At 37.2% G+C, this 5,691-nt stretch overlaps 1 pseudogene; it reads left to right on the top strand.

The window, feature by feature from the left end:
* Positions 1–3,263: 3,263 nt before the first annotated feature.
* LOC127931117 (olfactory receptor 52K1-like) lies at positions 3,264–4,079 on the top strand (annotated as a pseudogene).
* The last annotated feature ends 1,612 nt before the right edge of the window (positions 4,080–5,691 follow it).

Genomic DNA, 5,691 nt, shown 5'->3' with positions numbered 1-5,691 from the left:
CATGGTTTGGGCCTGCTTTTCTTCAGCAGGGACATGGAAGATGGTTAAAATTGATGGGAAGATGGATGGAGCCAAATACAGGACCATTCTGGAAGAAAACCTGATGGAGTCTGCAAAAGACCTGAGACTGGGACGGAGATTTGTCTTCCAACAAGACAATGATCCAAAACATAAAGCAAAATGGAATGGTTCAAAAATAAACATATCCAGGTGTTAGAATGGCCAAGTCAAAGTCCAGACCTGAATCCAATCGAGAATCTGTTGGAAAGAACTGAAAACTGCTGTTCACAAATGCTCTCCATCCAACCTCACTGAGCTCGAGCTGTTTGCAAGGAGGAATGGGAAAAAATTTCAGTCTCTCGATGTGCAAAACTGATAGAGACATACCCCAAGCGACTTACAGATGTAATCGCAGCAAAAAGGTGGCGCTACAAAGTATTAACATAAGGGGGCTGAATAATTTTGCACGCCCAATTTTTCAGTTTTTGATTTGTTAAAAAGTTTGAAATATCCAATAAATGTTGTTCCACTTCATGATTGTGTCCCACTTGTTGTTGATTCTTCACAAAAAAATACAGTTTTATATCTTTATGTTTGAAGCCTGAAATGTGGCAAAAGGCCGCAAAGTTCAAGGGGGCCGAATACTTTCGCAAGGCACTGTATATACAGTAGGCCTATGAACAGCTATTTTCACTTAAAGGTCAAATGCAGCCATTTTTATCTCAATATCATGTGATTTTTGGATAACAATTTAAGTATGTTACTGTGATTATGTTTGAAGCAACATCTCAAGACATCAGTCAGGAAGTTAAAGCATGGTCCCAAATGGGTCTTCCAAATGGACAATGACCCCAAGCATAGTTCCAAAGTTGTGGCAAATGGCTTAAGGACAACAAAGTCAAGGTATTAGAGTGGCCATCACAAAGCCCTGACCTCAAGCCTATAGAAAATTTGAGGGCAGAACTGAAAAAGAGTGTGCGAGCAAGGAGGCCTACATACCCAACTCAATTACACCAGCTCTGTCAGGAGGAATGGGCCAAAATTCCCCCAACTTATTGTGGGAAGCTTGTGGAAGGCTACTCAAAAACAATTGACCCAAGTTAAACAATTTAAAGGCAATGCTACCAAATACTAATTGAGTGTATGCAAACTTCTGACCCACTGGGAATGTGATGAAAGAAATAAAAGCTGAAATAAATAATTTCTACTGTTATTCTAACATTTCACATTCTTAAAATAAAGTGGTGATCCGAACTCACAGGGAATTTTTTTACTATGATTAAATGTCAGGAAATGTGAAAAACAGAGTTTAAATGTATTTGGTTAAGGTGTATGTAAATTCAGACTTCAACTGTATATTTCTGTTTGATGTACAGTAGGGCAAAAAGTATTTAGTCAGCCACCAATTGTGCAAGTTATCCCACTTAAAAGATGAGAGAGGCCTGTAATTTTCATCATAGGTACACTTCAACTATGACAGACAAAATCAGAAGAAAAAAATCCAGAAAATCACATTGTAGGATTTTTTTATGAATTTATTTGCAAATCATGGTGGATAATAAGTATTTGGTCAATAACAAAAGTTTCTCAATACTTTGTATGTCATACCACTGTATGTCTAAACTTTGTCTCTTAACCTGTTGTATCGTTCCGTCGTCCTTGTCTGAGGAGTATGAAGGATCGGAGGACCAATGTGTAGCGTGGTACGTGTTCATGATGAATTTATTAAACACAGAACACTAAAACAAAAATAAAAAAGAGAATGACACGAAACGAAACAGTCCTGACTGGTGACATACACAAAGACAGAAAACAATCACCCACCAAACACAGGTGGGAAAAGGCTACCTGTGTATGATTCTCAATCAGAGACAACTAACGACACCTGCCTCTGATTGAGAACCATATCAGGCCAAACGCAAACACAACATAGAAAAACGAACATAGACAACCCATCCCAACTCACGCCCTGACCAACCTAAAACAAAGACATAACAAAAGAACTAAGGTCAGAACGTGACTCCTGTTTCTCATGGTCATCTCCATTGAAACAAGTCTACATGTTTTTGTTCCACTTGACAGTAATTGAAAGTTCTTCAGTCTGTCCAAAGATCATGAAATACCTCCTCGTGGGAATCCAAGATATCTCGCTTGACTGTTTAATCCAATCTCTTTCAGTAGAGTCTATTCATATCTGATTCTAACAGTGATGGCCTGTGACCGGTTTGACTCTATTTGTAAGCCCTTGCAGTACCACACCATTAAGACCCTAATAAAGTCAACCTGTTGTTGGCGGTGGTATATATCGTCCAAATTCATAGAAGCAAGGACTGACCATCCATGATATCAAAATCATAGTTTTAACCATGTTTTGAGGCTATACAGTGTTTGTTTTCAGTTATATTGTTTATAAACAATGGAGTGAAACAAGCTTATATTTTGGGTTCTTATGGGGTAAGACAGTTGACTCAGCCCATGAGGCATTCATAAGTTATATTTTTCAAGAAACAATGGGTGTATATGATTATTTTAAAAGTTTGAAAATGTAAGATTAGCCATTTAAGTGAACCAAAATAATTGGAATACAGTCAAACAAACACAAACACCTCCCTGATCTCAAACGAAGTGATACAAATACATCCTTAATTAATGCCATTGGGTGACATCTCTCTAAGACATTGCTTTAATTTGGAAAAATACTAAAAATACTCATGTCAATTATGATATGGTGAAGGTATAAAAAGGCTCAAATGTATCACGCCAGCCAACATCTTACTTGGAAGACTGTTCATTTTAGAATGTTCTCATCTTCATCAAATTCATTCACACCAACTCTAGTTTATTAACCTGATGGTAACTATTTTGACATTTGCAAATTTTCTAAACGTTTATTTTATTACTGCATTTTATGATATGTAAAATGATGTCTGATAACTTCTGATTATAATTGTCTTTTCCTCAGGAAATATGAACCAAACTGTCTTGCATAGCACTGTATTTTTTCACTGCGTATGGACCTCCAGGCCCACTCAACTACGCAGCTTTTTTCTTCACATTTTTGCTTTTCTTCATTACAATATTTGCCAATATCAGTCTCATGCTTGTCATCTACTTAGAATCACACTTACACAAGCCCATGTACATATTTCTGTTCAACTTGGCGGTGAATGGACTGATTGGGTGTTTATCCGTCTGTCCGAAGATCATGGACAATCTTGTGAATGACATAAAGGACATCTCTCACAAAGGTTGTTTATTGCAGGTGTTTTTCAGCAGTGTATATGCAACGTGTGCTTACGTTATTCTAGCAGTGATGGCATATGACAGGTATGTCTCAATTTGTAAGCCATTGCAATATCATAGCATTATGACCCCTTCTAAAGTGAAGATGTTGGTAGCATTGGTATATTTTATTCCCATAACTATGCTTGCTTTTCAAATATTTATCACTTCTAGGCTGCCTGTGTGCAGCTACAATATCAACAAGCTTTTTTGTGATAACCTATCAGTTGTTAAACTCTCTTGTGTTGAAAGTGCACTGAGTAACCTGTATGGTATATGTATGATAGCAAGTCTAGTGGTTTTACCTTTTGTGTTAGTTGTGCTTTCATACATCAAAATATTACTTGTTTGCTTGAAAGTCTCAAAGGAGTCACAAACTAAGGCTTTTAATACATGTGCTCCCCACTTGATCACTTTCATCAACTTCTCAACAGCCATTATTTTTCTGTTATTTACAACAGGCACAGCACAGTTAGCAAGGAGGTTAATGTATTAATATCAGTACAGTCCATTCTTTTCCCACCACTGGTACACCCTATCATATATGGTATTAGGACCAAGGAGATCAGAACATGTATTACAAAAATTATAAGAACAAGAATCTTTTCTAACTCTCTTGATTTTCCTCATCTAAAATCTAAACGTAAACTGGTACCAATTATGACTTTAGATGGTACAGCAGCAGGGCAAGGGTTGCCGGTTTGAATCCCAGGTATCACAAGAACTTATGACAGAATGTGAGCCGCCAGAACTGGATGTTTTTATCATCAACCTAATCGCTTGTTTCTCCTTTGTATTGCATTTTGTTTTGTGAATTATTATGCATTTTGTTAAGTCAAATAAGGGATGGTGCTGTGTCGCTGATCCTTCCACTTTAGCATGTCAGTGGGCATGTATGTGTGTTTCAGGGGGTTGGAGAAAGAGAAAAAGGATGTAAGGATGCAATAAGTTCTGTTTCCACAAATGGGTAGTAAAGTATTCTTCCAGACATGACAGATCTAGTAGATCATTTTGATATTTTGAAGAAATGTGAATTAGAAAGTAAAATAAACAAATAATTTCCGGTAAAAAAAAAGGGATGTATGCATTTTTTCTTGATCAAATAGTTTATTAATTTCGTCATCCTAAAATAAATACAACTATTTTTGCATCATTTATTGTTTATGTAATTTAAAATAATTCAAATGCATTTTTAAATAGCTTCATGTAAAATGAGGAAGTTCAGCCCAATTCCCCACTCAAATACACTTAATCTAAACACACCTCAGTTTGTGTTACAAACATAGACGCCAGCGTATCTGTCCCAATAGGACGTCTGTGAGAGTACGGGCAGCGCCATTGAGGCCATCTACATTTTGAAGTTGTCAATTTTCTTCTTCTACTACTTCTATGAGTTGGCAAACAATCTGAAAGGTTGCATAATGCCACTCGGAGAGTGTTGTTTGAACAGGTATAAAGTTGGTGAATTACTGCCACCTGCAGTTTGCCCACAAGTATGATTCATTGGCTGATCCCTCATGGTGACCTTCATGGAATTATGTGATCCTTCCTTAACCCATATGAAGTCCCACCCAGTTACTACTCTAGTGACTTTTGGCCACACGAGTTCTCTATCTCTATGCTTTCAAACTTTTTATACCGGCCACTGAGCTAAAGATTGTCCAGCCCATCTGGCATTTGCCCTAACTGCCTGGCCAGTCTGTTTCTGCCTAATTCTTCAAGATATGCGCACACTGTAATTTAAGCACAGGTGTTGTTTCACACCAATATTCCATGATAATGTCCCTGAGAGGAAAAGTTTGTGGGGGTGTGTCAGTGTTAACATGGAGAACACCTCTGGTACAGTGTAACATTCTAAGTGAACCACAGTGTGATTCTACTTCATCTGAAATTGATTGAATTACTGCCTTTGTGCTGAATATGAAGATGATATGGCAAGAGACATGTAAAGGTTAAATACAATGCAACCTGATGCAAACATTTAATAGTCTTTGAGCAACTGTGAAAGTCCATTGCCATGTGTAGGGTCAGTGATTACAACTATAAGCAAATAGCCACTAAATTCAATGGCACAATGAAGCAATCATGAAGATTCATATTTTAGGGTACATATCTAGTATGTTTTTACAAGCATGTCTTATTTTGGTCAGCCTCTCTCCATATATAATAGGATTGAAAATTGGTGGGCATATTATAAAATAGTGAAGCATAGGTGGTACACATGTCTCGAGTGCAAACAGTGAGGAGGACATAGGAAAGCTAATTCCCTGTTTTGGGAAAAGTTCATCATTCAATTCTAACTTAAATAGGCTTGTTTTTGATCATTATATTGATTGGGCCTTACTGTGTCACATATGAAGTGCTTAGTATTGTGTATGGACGGATGCTTTGATCAAGGGAGTATGCATA

Source organism: Oncorhynchus keta, chromosome 1 (assembly GCF_023373465.1).
Source record: "Oncorhynchus keta strain PuntledgeMale-10-30-2019 chromosome 1, Oket_V2, whole genome shotgun sequence".
NCBI lineage: Eukaryota > Metazoa > Chordata > Actinopteri > Salmoniformes > Salmonidae > Oncorhynchus > Oncorhynchus keta.
Note: the sequence above shows the minus strand (reverse complement) of the source record. Positions and strands in the feature narration are given on the sequence as shown.